Consider the following 16,420-nt stretch of genomic DNA (forward strand, 5'->3'; position numbering starts at 1 on the left):
GGTATAATCGTTAAAGGAGAACTCATCCCCGTTCTTCCCCCCTCTCTCTACCTGCTAAAGAAAGTCACCATATCTAATGTGCCACCTTTTGTGAGTGATCTTATTTAACCCAAGCTTTATCCCGGTACGGAGAAGCTGGTTTCACCCATTAAAAGATCCCGATCAACTGTAGTTCTCCTCTGTTGAAACATATTGTTTCTTTTAGGCGGTTTGCATACATGATCATTAATGATGATGCTGATCTGGATGTGTCTTTAAATTTTCGAATTGGTGATTTTGATTATGTTGTTTTTGTGACCACCGCTAAGATGAAGTGTTTTAGCTGCGGACTTTTTGGTCATCTAATGCGAAATTGTCCAGAAATAATTGCAGAAAAGGAAAAGGAATGTAGGAGGGCGCTCCGGGAGTGGTGATCTTGCGGGGGTTAGCGGTGAGGCTGAGGGAGCCCTGAGGAGAGGGCTCGTGGCACCGGCAGCGGCAGCGTCTCCTCCGGCCTCTTCCAGTGAGACGGTGGAGGAGCGGTCGCGCCGACACACGCCGAGATACGTTCGGATGAGGGTCGTAAGGACGCAGATAATGTGACATGGGCAAAACTGGAGATGGACAAGCTGACAGGGTTTCAGAGAATAGTGCAGAGCATTTTCAGAAAATGTGTGAAATAGCTAAGTGCTGTGGAATGGAAGAAGAACAAGCCATTTTTAAAATGCCCCAAAAAGAAAGAAAAAGTAATGAAGTACCAGATGCTAAAGTAAGCAAAAAAATAGAAATGCATGACGATGAGGATCTGGAGACTGAGAGCGATACAAGTCTTCTGACTCCAGTGTGACACTTTCTCAGAATGAGGTTATTGGACGGAGCTATGAGCTTGAAGATATCAAATTATTTCTCAGATCAACCAAAAACAAGAGAGGTGTGCGAGTGCAGGAATATTTTCCTGACTTAAAACAGTTTGTTGATAAAGCAAGAAGTCTAATGGTAGAAGGTTCATTCACAAATAAAGAAGTGTATCGTTTAAAGAAAATTGTGAGGAGTCTTAACATTGCTTTAGACAATGACACGGGTTAATCTTAGGAGCAGGACTGGTCTTTGCTCTTTTTTTTTTTTTTATTTTATGAGTGTAGTACATTTAGCCACTTTTAATATCAATGGCGCAAAGGAATGTTAGAAAAGAGCATTAATATATGAAACAATAAAACAGAAAAACATTGATGTCACTTTTTTACAAGAAACTCACAGTGACCTGAACAATGCTGTTGATTGGATGAAGGAATTTGATGGCACTTCTGTGTTAAGTCACAACACTTCAGTTAGTGGAGGAGTGGCTATTTTATTCAGCAAAGAATTTCAGTCCTGTATCATATGTGATTGATGAAATTGTTAAAGGTAGGCTTTTAAAAGTCAGAGCTGTTTTTTAGAATTATGTTTTTTGTTTTTATTTGTGTGTATGTTCCAACTGTACGGTTGAAAGGTTAGTTTTTAGATTTACTATCTTCCACCTTACAAAATTGTTGTTCTGAAGAATTTCTGTTCTTAGGTGGTGATTTTAATTGCACAGAGCTAAATTTAGACAGGAATCATGTTGAACCTCACTTAGCTTCACGTTAATCGTCTTATCCATTTTATAAAAAATATGAATTATGTGATATTTGGAGATCTTTAAATGGCAAGGAGAGACAGTATACTTGGGTTCATACGGGATAATATTATCTCTTCGGCAAGATTGGATAGGTTTTACAGTTTTAATCATCATCTTAACATTTTTAATAAGTGTTACATCACACCGGTTGGTTTTTGGACCACAGCATGGTGCATTGTAATTTTTTTTTGTGTTCAGTAAAACATAAGAGTGCATATTGGCACTTTAACACTAAACTGTTAAATGACAATTTTTTTAAAGAATCTTTTAGTTTTTTCTGGGAAAGCTTCAGAGCAACAAAAGGCTCTTTTCATTCAGTACAACAGTGGTGGGACTTCGGTAAAATTCAAATTAAGCAGTTTTTCGCAGCAGTACACTCACAACGTTACTAAAGAGCTACTTCTGTCCTTAGAATCGTTAGAAAAGAAATTATTGAGTGTCATAATCTAGCCCAGTCTAGTGGTGAAGCTAGGCATTTAGAAGCCTGCTCTAAGAAGAAAGCACAACTAACAGATCTACTGGGGAGTAGAGCACAGGGGGCTTTAGTCCGTTCACGTTTCCAAAGTATCGATCAGATGGATGTACCTTCTAAATACTTTTTCAGCATGGAAAAAAAGAATGGGCAGAAACGTTTTATTTATGCACTTCGCTCTGAGGATGGAGTGTTGTTGTCTGATCCTGCCGATATCCGTATAGGAGAGCAGTTATGTTTTATCAGAACCTGTACAGAAGTGAGATTAATTCAGGGCATGGCGCAGAGAAAGTGTCTTTTTTGATAATTTGCCGAAAGTCTCAGAAGAGGCTAACTTTGACCTCTCAGGAGTGTTGACCCTGGAAGAGCTCTTCAAGGCCTTGCAAAGCATGGAGTCTGGGAGGGCACCAGGAGTGGATGGCCTCCCGGTCGACTTTTATAAGGCTTTCTGGTCAGAGCTGGGAGATGATCTGCTTGAGGTACTCAGCGATAGCTTGACAGAGGGCAGGTTGCCTTTGAGTTGTCGGAGGCGGTTATCACTCTGATTCCAAAAAGGGGACCTCACTGATGTCAAAACTGGCGCCTGTCTCACTTCTTTGCAGCGATTACAAACTGCTTTCCAAAGTTTTGGCTACTAGACTGGCTGGAGTGTTGGAGCAGGTCATCCATCCGGACCAAACATATTGTGTACCCGGTAGATCTATAGTTGATAATATTTCCTTAATTCGAGACATTTTTCATATTTCTAAATTTTTAAATCTGAGTTGTGGTTTGTTATCCTTAGATCAAGAGAAGGCTTTTGATCGAGTTGAGCACTCTTATCTCTGGAATACTTTGGCAGCTTTTGGTTTCTGCAAAGAGTTTTGTGGACATGATTAAAGTGCTCTATTGTGACGTTGAGAGTGCACTGAAAATTAATGGTGGGTTATGCGCTCCTTTCCGGGTTCTGAGGGGTGTTAGACAAGGTTGTTCCCTCTCTGGAATGTTGTACTCTTTGGCCATAGAGCCTTTACTTCAACAAATAAGAAACAAGTTATGTGGCTTGTGTTTTCCCAGTTTTAATAATAATGTTTGTTTGTCAGCATACGCTGATGACATTGTAGTGTTCATAAGCAAAGGAAGCGATGCACAGTCTTTGCTTAACTTATTTGAAGATTTTAGAACACTGTCTTCTGCTCAAGTTAACTGGCAAAAAAGTGATGCGGTTTTACTGGGTCAGTGGTCTGATGGGCCACCTCGTCTTCCTGATGGGTTGTGTTGGAGAAGGGGAGGTATAAAATATTTGGGAGTTTACTTGGGGGATGATGAGTTTTTACAGAAAAATTGGGAAGGGGTGCAGGAAAAGGTCAAAGGCCGATTAGATAAATGGAATTGGTTGTTGCCAAATATGTCCTATAGAGGGAGGACTCTCATCATTAACAATCTTGTTGCTTCTTCGCTTTGGCATAGGCTGGCCTGTGTAGATCCCTCTCCACAGTTTTTAGCTAAAATTCAAGCCTTTCTTGTTAATTTTTTTTGGGACAAACTACATTGGATCCCACAGAGTATTTTATATCTCCCCAAAAATGAAGGTGGGCAAGGTGTTATTCACCTGCAAAGTAGAATGGCTGCTTTCCGTTTACGGTTTCTACAAAGCTTTTTAGATGGCTCAACGGACTGCAGCTGGCGACAGTTAGTTGCGTTATTTTACGAACACTTGGAGGCCTTGGGCTCGATAAAAGCACTTTTTTAATGGATCCTGCTAAACTGGATGTATCAGAACTGCCTGTTTTTTATCGTAACCTCTTCAAAGTATGGAGTTTTTTCATATTTATAAGACTGAGAACTTCTCCTCACTCTACTGGTTGTTGCAGGAGCCTTTGATACATGGAGCCCGTCTGGACGTTGCTTCACGATGCAGTCTACTCGGTTTCAGCACTTCCCTTCTGAAAGCCAAGGTTTTTACTTTGGGACATTTATTAACACTAACTGGATCTTTTTTGGACAGGTGGAGACAGCTTCCAAGTTTTTGGGCATCAGATCTGTTCGCTCTTTTTACCCAATTTTTGACCAAATTAAGAACATGTTTTACTGCTGAAGAAGAACACATGTTAAAGGACTTTTTTGCAGGGTTAATGCCCTGATCCTGGGGATTCTTTCCCTGTTTGTTTTAATACAACCCATGCTTGATGAGAGTACAAAGAGTTTTTATTTTCACGTGATTCCCTATTATTAGATTTCTTGTCAAGTTTAAAGCAAAAATTTGTACAAAGCTTGTGTTCTGGTTTTTAACAAGAAAGTTATTGGTAGCAGAATTGACACACCATGGCGTTCTGTTTTAAAGTTGAGCAGTGATGTAAAACCCGAATGGAGATCTTTGTATAAACCACCATTGTCAAAGAGAGTAGGTGACATACAATGGAGGGTTTTGCATGGTGCCATTGCCGTTAATTCTTTTATTTCAGTGATGAACCCAGGAGTGGGTCCTGAATGCCCTTTCTGTCTCCAAAAGAGAAACTGTTTTTCATGCTTTCATGGACTGTTTTAGGCTAAAACCCTGTTTGTGAAGCTAAATGAGCTCTTTTTGTAGGTTTAATGAAACCTTCTTAAGTGAAAATTTTATTTTGGGTTTTAAATATTCCAGGAAGAAACGTGCTATCTGTCACTTGTTAAATTTTATTTTTAGGACAAGCAAAGTTGGCTGTTTACATTAGCCGGAAAAACAGAATTGAACAAAGCTCTAGTGATGACGTTCTCGTGTGTTTCCTGGCTTTTGTTAAGTCCAGGGTATTGGGTTGATTTTCACTTTTATAAAGCTATGTACGATCTGGTGACTTTTGAACAAATCTGGTGCATTCATGGGGCTTTGTGCACTTTGTCTGAAGATTCTCTAGTGTTTTGTTTGTAGGTTTGTTGTGTACTGCTTTTTTGTCTTGATAATTGTTATTGTGGTTTGTAATAAAAATTTTTGCAAAATCAAAATCTCTCTCTCTCTGTCTCTCTCTCTCTCTCTCTCTCTCTCTGTCTCTCTCTCTCTCTGTCTCTCTCTCTGTGTCTCTCTCTCTCTCTCTCTCTCTCTGTCTCTCTCTCTCTCTCTCTCTCTCTCTCTCTCTCTCTCTCTCTCTCTCTCTCTCTCTCTCTCTCTCTCTCTCTCTCTCTCTCTCTCTCTCTCTCTCTCTCTCTCTCTGTCTCTCTCTCTCTCTCTCTCTCTCTCTCTCTCTCTCTCTCTCTCTCTCTCTCTCTCTCTCTCTCTCTCTCTCTCTCTCTCTCTCTCTCTCTCTCTCTCTCTCTCTCTCTGTGTCTCTCTCTCTCTCTCTCTCTCTCTCTCTCTCTCTCTCTCTCTCTCTCTCTCTCTCTGTCTCTCTCTCTCTCTCTCTCTCTCTCTCTCTCTCTCTCTCTCTCTCTCTCTCTGTCTCTCTCTGTCTCTCTCTCTGTCTCTCTCTCTCTCTCTCTCTCTCTCTCTCTCTCTCTCTCTCTGTCTCTCTCTCTCTCTCTCTCTGTCTCTCTCTCTCTCTCTCTCTCTCTCTCTCTGTCTCTCTCTCTCTCTCTCTCTCTCTGTCTCTCTCTCTCTCTCTCTGTCTCTCTCTCTCTCTCTCTGTCTCTCTCTCTCTCTCTCTCTCTCTCTCTGTCTCTCTCTGTCTCTCTCTGTCTCTCTCTCTCTCTCTCTCTCTCTCTCTCTCTCTCTCTCTCTCTCTCTCTCTCTCTCTCTGTCTCTCTCTCTCTCTCTCTCTCTCTCTCTCTCTCTCTCTCTCTCTCTCTCTCTCTCTCTCTCTCTCTCTCTCTCTCTCTCTCTCTCTCTGTCTCTCTCTCTCTCTCTCTCTCTCTCTCTCTCTCTCTCTCTCTCTCTCTCTCTCTCTCTCTCTCTCTCTCTCTCTGTCTCTCTCTCTCTCTCTCTCTCTCTCTCTGTCTCTCTCTCTCTCTCTCTCTCTCTCTCTCTCTCTCTCTCTCTCTCTCTCTCTCTCTCTCTCTCTCTCTCTCTCTCTCTCTCTCTCTCTCTGTCTCTCTCTCTCTCTCTCTCTCTCTCTCTCTCTCTCTGTCTCTCTCTCTCTGTCTCTCTCTCTGTCTCTCTCTCTCTCTCTCTCTCTCTCTCTCTCTCTCTCTCTCTCTCTCTCTCTCTCTCTCTGTCTCTCTCTGTCTCTCTCTCTCTGTCTCTCTCTGTCTCTCTCTCTGTCTCTCTCTCTCTCTCTCTCTCTCTCTCTCTCTCTCTCTCTCTCTCTCTCTCTCTCTCTCTCTGTCTCTCTCTCTCTGTCTCTCTCTCTCTCTGTACAGGAGGACATCTGTGCACTGGGATCCTACTCCTGCATCCAGCTGGAAAAACAAACACGGTGTGGGAGCGAGAAGAGAAGAGCTTTGATGAAACGCTGGAGTGAGTACGGAGGAACTGGATTTTCTGCAGACGTCACGGCTGGAGGTTCGACTGACGTGTTGGTGTCCGTAACTGAAAGCAGAACCGTGAAAGGAAGTGCCTTGAAAGTCTTGAAAAAATCCCCTCACCGGGAGAGGTCAGAGACAACGTGGCGCTAATGAAATGTCCCAAATATAAAATGAAATATGTAATACAAACTGAAAGAATAATACACTCGAGCTCAGAAAGAGGAAAGCCGTAGATGAAGAACTGAATTAAAAAGGAGCGATTGAGAACAAAATAAAGTTGTGTAAAGTCGGCGAGGTTTTTCATCCGGGCACGACCCCAGCTTTTGGCCTATAAACTCTGCCAGCGACTTTTTTTCTCGGTACTGTAAGTGAATGGGTGCCGTCAGAAGGAGAGTCCGAACGGCTGATAAAAACATCACAATAATGCACAGGAATTTTTCTGTGAATCACAAAAAATTAACTATAAATATCAAACAACAATATATTTACAAAAATGCCCCTTTTTTGTTGTTGTTCTAAACCAAATTCTGCTTTCTGTTAATTTTCTGAACCCCATTTGAGCGGTTCCATCCAATATTAGTAATGAAAAGCATCTCCAATTAATCTTTTTTTACTGATTTGTTTGCCCCCAGAAATACCGTCTTACCGTTTAACCTTTCCTGGAACGCGTTTACAAACAATATTTTAACAGTTTTTTTGGGGTGTTTTTTTAACGTTACTTTAATGTTTCCGTCACGGTTTCTGCCGATCTTTTATTTTGACAGCTTGCTGTTAAGACCGCCGTGTTATTGCACTCGAAAGCAGTGTTTCTCTAAACGCGAAAACAGCAGCGTCACATCTGCGTATTTAAATGCCTTTTTTTTTTACTTAATGCTACAGCATTTGGTGTATATATGGTATATAAATGCATTAGCCTTCCTCCGGATGTTAACCGGCGCCGTGGACAATCGTGATGTTTCAATCAGCGTTTTAGACTCTCGCTCTGACGGCACCCATTCACTTGCATTGCTGGCCTGCGCCTCAGGAGGCCTGCAGATGACTGAACGCTCAGCAAATGCCGTTTCTTTGGGAGGCTAAACAATTCCTCCAACGGCACACACACAGCGTCTCTCAGGAAGAGCGTGTTTAATATCATGGGCGGCTCTTTCGGTACATGCATGCGTTCGCACTAATTCTGCGCGTGATTTCCAGCGGAAGCCTTCAAATGTTCTCTTGTGCACGCGATGTACCGTCCCCGCTCCTCTCCTCTCGTAAACAGGTCAACAGCAGCGCCGCCTGACCGCTCATGTTCATTTATAATCAAGGGCCGTCGCGGCGGGGGTTCGCCGCCATCGTCTGTCCGTCTTCGTGCTCATCATCCGGAGGGAAGAGCCTTCGAGACGCTCCGTCGCGGCAGCCCGCGAGAACCTTCTCGGGGAAAGAAACCTTCGCGGAAGCGGGAAATGACGTGCGAGGCGAGCGGCTTCCACTCAACGAAGAGGTTTTTGTTCTGATAAACCAGGCTTTTATGACTGATGTAATGAGTACGATAGCGAAAAGCGAGGCGTTTCTAAACGCAGATAGGAAAGGATCTGCCCGTCGCTGCTGAAAAGAGTTGATGCAACTCTGACCGTGATGCATTTTATTTTTTTATTACGCGCATAGGAAGTTCAGGACGGCATTTATCCTGAAACGGATGCATCCTTTCTGGTTTAAATGATCGATTTCTGTCGAAAAAAAGCCACGTTTTTTCCAAACAGTTTCGTGTGTCAGGACGGTGGTCGGCTGTCTGCGTGCTCCGGGGCCTGCGCAGGGGGACTTCACGTCTTTCTATTGTTCTGTATTGACTTGAGCTCGAGAGAAAAAAAAAAGAAGAAGAAGAAAAAGAGTCGAATCGTCAGGACCAAAGAATCAAGTCTCGTCTGCCAGAGCTAAACTTAGAAAATAACAGGACTCCTTTGCCAAACGCCCGAAGACGCTGCCCTGGAAAAATGGCATGGTAAAGCAGGCCCAAAAGAGCAGACGCAGAGACACTTATCTAAGAGATGACAGAGACCGAGAGACGGCTGAAGCAGCGCCGGCTGCTGCCAAATACAGATATAAACCCGCACACACCCGAAACGGACACTACTTCAGCGCATCGGGCTAAAAACGAACGCTGTGCATGATGCATGTTTACCAGCTGAATCAAAGGCCGATTCCTGGCATTATTTTGGAGCGTATCGGTGTTAGGCGAGCGCAGAATAATTATACGGAAGGGTCACGAATCGCTTTGAGCGCCGGCGTTTTTTCACTTGCATACGGTTATTGCGAGGCCATGCACAATCACACACGAAGTCCTATCGACCGCTTTGAAAACAACAGGCCCCTGAAAACAACAGGAACGCGCATCGATTCGTTTCCGATTCACGAACGAATGACTCGTGAGTCAAAAACGCACAGAGCGAGCGGTGTGGTCCGATTCAGGAAATCGTACCTTTGCCCAGTTAAGCGAATTTTATGTTGAATTACGTTACATATAAAAAAAAATAACATTGAATGAATTTCTGTACGACTTTCGTTTGCAAACTAGACTAGAGTGATTCACCGCCAAGTGACTCTTCACCGGCCGGTTCTTCTTAGTGAATCAAACACACGCAGCGCGGCCAATGAATGTGAATTTTGTATTTATTGTAATTAAATAAAGCTAATTTTCCACAATTTCCCTAAGTAAACTAGACACAAAAACTAACGGTGTCCGTTTCACGACCAAACGACTCTTTTTGATGAACTGAAACCAGCGTCGATTTCTGGAGCGGCCGATCCAAACGAGTCGGTTCTTTTTAGCGACTACGATGTTTAATTAAAAATGACTCGCATTACTCGGTTCTTTTAGTGAATTAGAAACATCAAACGTTGCGGTCCGATTCCGAAATCGCCATTGGTGTTTTTTATTTAGGATAACAGCAATATCTTACCTGACATCGCGAATCGATCGTTGTTCGATGCTAGAACAAGTGAATCTTACCGATTCTACTCTTGTTATGAATCAAAAATACTGTGTGACCTAATTTAGAAACGAATGACTCTTATGAGCCGGTTCTTTTTAGTGAATCAAAAGCATGTGAGGTTTGAGGGCGTACAAAATTATTTTTTAGAAATAAATGAAACCCGCCTTAACTTAAACACTAGTTTGCTCTATTTTTTCATAATGATATTGGAATATAATAGCACCCAAAAGGTAGGCTGAGGTAAACAATGTTAAGCCGTTTATGAAACAGAAGCTTATTTGTATTACGAAATTATATACCCATTACATTACTTGGTCACTTTACTTTTATGGAAAGTAATGCAACGTGGCGACAGAAAACACGTCAGTCAATAAATGGGGAAAAAAATTAAAAATTGACTAGCATTACTTTTTTGAAATATATTTCTTGTAATGTAAAAAGTCATGCGTTACTTTACTAGTTACTTGGAAAAAAGTAATCCGATTACATAACATCGTCACTTGTAGTGCGCTACTTTCAACACTGTTTGCTACCGATAGAGTTCAGTGGAAATAATGAGAACGGCGATAGTCGGCTAACGTAAAAATGCGTTACTTTACTAGTTACTTGAAAAAAAAGTAATCCGATTACATAGCTTGCGTCACTTATAATGTGTTACTTTCAACACCGATCGCTGACTATAGACAGCTAACGTAAAAAGTAATGGTTACTTTACTAGTTACTTGGGAAAAAAGTAATCCGATTACATAACATCGTCACTTGTAATGCGCTACTTTCAACACTGTTTGCTACCGATAGAGTTCAGTGGAAATAATGAGAACGACGATAGTCGTTACTTTACTAACGAAAAAAAAAAAGTAATGCGTTACTTTACTAGTTACTTGGAAAAAAGTAATCCGATTACATAGCTTGCGTCACTTGTAATGCGTTACTGGTCGCTATCGATAGAGTTCTGTGGAAATAATGAGAACGACGATAGTCAGCTAACGATGGCCCTGCCACAAAACCGCCATGTTGAATCCGTCCCCCAAAACGCGATCGGTTTAACCCTTTGACGAGCGATGTTTAGGCTGGCGCTGAGCCAAAGAACGACAAGCTCGGAAAATGATATCTACCGATTATTTAATATTGCGCTTTCGTATAATTACCATGGCCCATCGATATAATAGATCACGAATAAAATGTAATTTTCTGTAGGCTACTCTCGGGGCCCGGCTCTGGGAATGCTTTCATACGCTTTTTTCACGATTGCTTCGCGGGACAGTTTTTTTAAAGCGCCTCACAAAAATTCATCTCAGGGTCACAGCAGATTTTAGCTTTATATTCATCGAAGCAAGTTACGCGCGTTTAGGCACACGTGCAGATACAGGAAGCTCAATAAGGAAATGCTCAGGACTCGCTGGTGTTTATATTGTATTAAATGGAAGAGAAGATCGAGTTTGGGCGGCTTTGGCCAGTTTCTGTGTACTGTAGAGCCGTGGTTAGACGCTGGTGACACCTGACCTTACGGGTTAGAAGACTGGTTTTAATCAGGCAGAAGAATCCGTCACTCGTGACTCACTCACATTCAAGAGCAACATCTGGACGAAATGAAACACATCCTGGGTGACAGACTCCGTTTTTAAATTACAGCCGGCGAAGCGCAAAAATCTCGAATATTTTTGTTGTGAGAAATAACGTTAATTAAGAATGTCTTCTGCCACGTTCTTTGTATTCAACCCAAATATTTGAATGTTAAACTTGCAGTTTTCTAATGCAATTAGACATTTACTTAAAGCTCAATGCATTGCTTTACAGCGTTTTCTTGGCGAGCAAAACAGCGTTCAAGCGTTAAATCGTAAAGGATTATTTTGTTACAATGTCCGGTTTTCGAATGCTACGGAATTGTCAGTTGCATACAAAATAAGAGTTTTTGTTTGCATAGCATACTTGTGCGCGTTACACATATTTTGAAGTGTTCGCCTGCATATGCATTTCTAGATTTATATTCTTGTATTCATGCATGCTCCTTAAGTCTCAAGGACGCAGAAATACCCGCGTGCTACGTCGATTTAAGAAAATGCCCTCAATGTTATAAGAACGTATATCTAATGAAACTCCCAGAATGCACTCTGTCGGCTTTCTCTCCTTCGTGTGGGTTTCTTAATGCCTTTAATTTTTGCAGCGTAATGACGCACATCGGCCGCTCTATTAATACTAGCGCTCTGTGAGGACAGTGAGGGGCTTTTCTTGCCCGGCGGTCAGGTTTCCCCCCCGACTCTAAATCAGAGTCAATGTTTGACCGCTCGGGGGTTATTTGTGTCACAAGGCCCCGTCACAGAGTCTTCAGACTTTCGACCGGCCTGCTGTTTTTGCGTGCGTGTGTGTGTGTGTGTGTGTGTGTGTGTGTGGAAGCGGCTCTTATGTAACTCCAGACACAGATTAACCCTGCAGTCAACCGGACGCTTGTTTGCCAAAGACCCTCGCTAACGCGGCGCTCAGGAAAGTGCTGATCTGGCAGTATTTCAAACGAGCCGTGTGTCCGCGCTGACCGTATTCTGGACATTTAGAGGCACTCTTTATTTCTTTTTACACTTCACCAGACGAACCGTCGACGGCACGGCGGTTTTCGTTGATTTTCATTGATTCGTTCGTGGCGCGCAGACCGGGACATGCTCGCGAAAGATTTCGCAATGAGAAAGAAAGATTTCTGATCGAGTGACCCGTACGATCCACTGATGGCCCACTGACCTTTGACCTGTAAACAATGCATGCACTCAGACACAAACTCGTGACCTGAACGTATGCGGGAACCAATCAGATCACTCATTTAAATAATAAACTCAATAATAACCTCAAATGAAATTAAAGCTTTAAATGCGTCACTGAAAACATTGTGCAAATAAGAGTTAGACATAAATATATAACACGATACTCTAAAAACTTTAGTTCAGCTGTGTGCATGAAAGCTCTTTTGTACATATCTTTAATTTATTTTTTTCAACAGATTTAAAAAAATAATTAAATCTGATTTTAATTTAAATGACCGATAAGATATAACAACTGATTTTATTTAACCGATTAACAACGTTTTTATTATTTCATATTATTTTATGCAATTTTCCTTGACACAATTTAAAAAAAAAATAGCTTTACAAGATGCCTCATACTTTTGTTGGACAGGAAAGTATTACCAGACAACCTTTCCTTCACCCGTCTGTCCTGTGTTTTTTTTCAGTTAGATCTAGAATGCATTCTGGGATTGGTTTGTCTATCGAATTATATGAAATGCTGTTTAAAAATCTGAGCAAAAGGGATGTGTTAGAAGGCGGATGAATGCCGTTGTCTTCGTGTGAGAGTCTGGCTGGACACTGGCTGTAGTGTTTGCCTGCTTTTAGCCGCATGGCTTCCTCCAGTGTCTCCATTAAAGTAGCATTGTGGGTACTGTAGTTCTGAGAGATCAACACAGACCCAACACTACCACCCACTGATGGGGATGGGTGGATGGGTGGAAGAAATATGGATGATGGATGGATAGATGGATGCATGGAAAAAAGATGGATGAATAGATAGATGATGGATGAATGGATGGATAGAAGAAAAATGGATAGATGTTAGACAATGATGTAAAAGAAAAGAAAGATGGAATATATATGGATGGAAAGATGGAAGAAATATGGATGATAAAGGGTTTAAATGGATGAATGGAAGAAATATGTCTGGTGGATGGATAGATAGATGGATGCATGGAAAGATGGAAAAAAGATGGATAGATGAATGGATAGATGATGGATGAATGGATGGATAGAAGAAAGATGGATGGATGTTAGATGTTGATGCATAGAAAGATGGAAGATATATATATGGATGGATGGATGGATGGATGGAGGGTTTGAATGGATGAATGGAAGAAATATGTCTGATTGGATGGATAGATAGATGGATGCATGGAACGATGGAAGAAAGATGGATGGATGGATGGATAGAAGAACGATGGATGGATGTTAGCGATGATGCATAGAAAGATGGAAGAAATATGTCTGGATGGATGAATAGATGGATGCATGGAAAGATGGATGGATTAATGGATGATAGATGATTGAAAGATGAAAGACGGCTTATTGCTCTCATGTTGAGTTTCTGTTAATGATATGCTTGGTGTGTGTGTGTGTGTGTGTGTGTGTGTGTGTGTGTGTTTCTAAGGTTGTTAATCCATCTTAATCAGTGGTCTAGGAAACAGTAATTAGGTAAATGTTGAGATTAAGGAGGATAATGAGGATCTGGACTAAAGTTAGACATCAGCTGATGACAGAGTCTCACACACACACACACACACACACACACACACACACACACCTCTTCGTCTGTGTGTTGTGTCAGATGTGAAGATCATTAGTCAACGTCACACATGACCCCAGAAGAGATGAACTCTTATGCGTCACGTTCAAGTGCTCTGACCTCAGAACCAAACATCCCAGGTCCGGAGCGTCTGCTAGCGACAGCAGGGTGTTGGGTTCTAGCCCTGAACGCAGCGCGACTTCTTTTGGGTCAATCCGCCAGATGCACCGTGTGAACGAAGCAAAATGTTTTCGTTTTCCAGTAAACATTTTAGCATTGTTCGTGCAAACAGATGTTGCTTTTTATTCATGCCATTATTTCTGGATATTTTAAAAGCCATTTTCTCTCATTAAAATGTTTGTGTATTTTTGCAAGGTTAAAAGTGGACAGAAAATAACATTCAGTTCATTAAAAAAAACCTCCAAAAAGCATTTTTGGCTGAAATGTGTTTTTGTTGTTCAGCAGAAAAGTTTGCAAAAATCTGAAAAGAAATACAGTTAAAGTTTTAGAATAAAAACCAAACATAGCTAATATTGTTGGCTCCGTAATGTTGAGTATATTTATTTATATAATAGTTTTAAGTCACTTGGAAAAATGCATCTGCTAAATTAATATGGATTGAAATGCTTTTATTATTGTTATTATTATTCAGCATTTTTAAATGTCGACATTTGAAGTAATGGCGCTGGTCTCGCCACTTTCATTAACATTACTTAAAAATCGTATAAAAAGTTCTTAAAGTAATATGTTTTTCTGACAAACGATTTTAAAAATGTTGAGAGAAAAATGTTTTTGTTTAAATTACGACAAGAAAGTCAGTAGAACACCGTAAGAACTAATTGAGTAACTTTTAAATAACGTTTTAAACACAATTTTAACATTTTTAGAATATTCAATTTGGATGAAAATAGTTAGTAGAATGTTTTAGTAACATTTAAACAATGTTATAATCACAAAAAGAAAACGTTCCCACGCAATTTTGATAATATTCAGTGCTTTAAAATTATATTTATTTCCCGCTCCAGCTATCAGAGAACGTTCAGATCTTTGACGAACCAAATGTTTCTCCAGTAAGTTAGTGGGACTTTATTTTCACGTTCTCAGATTACTGTACACCGTTCAACGAAACATGTTTTTTCTGAAGCTAAGTCTTAGTTTAGTTCTTTCTACTGGTTTGGAACGTTCCAAGCCCTGAACAATAACCGAATGTTCACAACCAAAGAACTTAACGTAAACTTAACTTCGCTTACGACGTATTCAGGTAGCTGTTCTTGGAAAACAACAAAGACGTCCGGCTACCACCGACATGTGTCCTGCATCTGGATCCCTCAGGAGGTCAAAAGGTTACCGATTCTTCCCAGACTGAGCTGAATCGGATCTCCTGGTTTTTGCCTCCATCTGCTGGTGATAGTCTGGACCGGAGAGCTTTTCTCCAGCTCTGCGCCGCAGATGTCGTGAATAAATCACGACAAAGCTGAAAACATCTTGACGGAACGCCCGAGCCCAAAGACGCTCGACACAAACAGCAAACGCTGTAAAACTGAGTAAATAAAGCAGATTCAACAACATGTAGTTTCCATTAGAAAACTAGAGGTCTCTGAGGAACAGATCCCTATCATTGTCTTCTTCTGCTTTACACTGTTCAGTGCTTTGAAACAACCTGTGTTGTTAAAAGCGCTATATGATTGATTGATTGATTGATTGATTGATTGATTGATTGATTGATTGGTTGGTTGGTTGGTTGGTTGGTTGATTGATTAGCCCAGTAAATTCTATTCTATTCTATTCCAGCGAACGTTCTCAGAACTTTGGCTAACATTCTGAAGAGCTTCACCAACGTTCTAAAGAACATTCTTCTTCGAGTAACTTCAGTAGAACCGCGCTCGTTTAAAAGTTCAAATGCTGCAAAAAACAGAGAAAAGAGGGAAAAAATAATGTTTTGAAACATTTATGATGTTAGCGGGACGTTAAAAACCCAAACCGTCGGTGTATTTTTGTTAATTAAACATGTCCTCTTAGTCCTTTCACGCCGTTTATTCGTGTCTTTTCACCTCAGACGAAGAGGAGATGAATTATAGACGACTCGGTTGAGTTGACGGCGTATGAATAATAAACGAGGAGCAAAATCATCTCCCCTGAAAGCTGACGGGATTTAACCTAAACGAGATTAGCTTGAGTTTGACAAATGAGTTCGGGAAACATTACATTTGTTTGAAGACGTTTAGGGCAAACTAAACTTTTTTACCAAAAAGTAGCCTACATAAGCTAATACGGTGATCATTCGGTATTACATTAAAGTGTCTATTTATAACGCGTTATATATCATAACCCGACAGTTTGACGTTTGAATTATTACTTATTGAACTATACATGGCGTTATTTCGCGCTCTTGCCGCGTCGGTCCCATGGTGTAATGGTTAGCACTCTGGACTTTGAATCCAGCGATCCGAGTTCAAATCTCGGTGGGACCTCGTCCTTTTCCGAAGATCGAGTCGTTAAACGAATTCGCTGAGATTTCGAAGATCGTGAAAACCCGGCCGGACAAAACCCAGCGGTTCTGCCGCAAACCGAGGTCAATAAAGTGGGAAAAAACACTTCTACAGAAGCTCGCTGGTTCTTCCTGGACTGCTCCGTTCTTCTGGTGGAGTACGAGGAAAGCCACCTTTGAGAGTG

The 16,420-nt window shown here is 41.2% G+C and overlaps 1 long non-coding RNA gene and 1 other non-coding gene across 2 annotated transcripts; both read left to right on the plus strand.

The window, feature by feature from the left end:
* Window positions 1-13,386: 13,386 nt before the first annotated feature.
* On the plus strand, window positions 13,387-14,178 carry LOC122347623. The gene is made up of 2 exons (XR_006251244.1): window positions 13,387-13,581; window positions 13,613-14,178. It is a non-coding gene; the product is annotated as an uncharacterized LOC122347623 (long non-coding RNA).
* A 1,968-nt stretch (window positions 14,179-16,146) lies between these two features.
* On the plus strand, window positions 16,147-16,218 carry trnaq-uug. The gene has a single exon. It is a non-coding gene; the product is annotated as a tRNA-Gln (tRNA).
* Window positions 16,219-16,420: the final 202 nt, after the last annotated feature.

The sequence above is a fragment of the Puntigrus tetrazona genome, chromosome 6 (assembly GCF_018831695.1).
Source record: "Puntigrus tetrazona isolate hp1 chromosome 6, ASM1883169v1, whole genome shotgun sequence".
NCBI classification, from domain to species: Eukaryota; Metazoa; Chordata; class Actinopteri; order Cypriniformes; family Cyprinidae; genus Puntigrus; species Puntigrus tetrazona.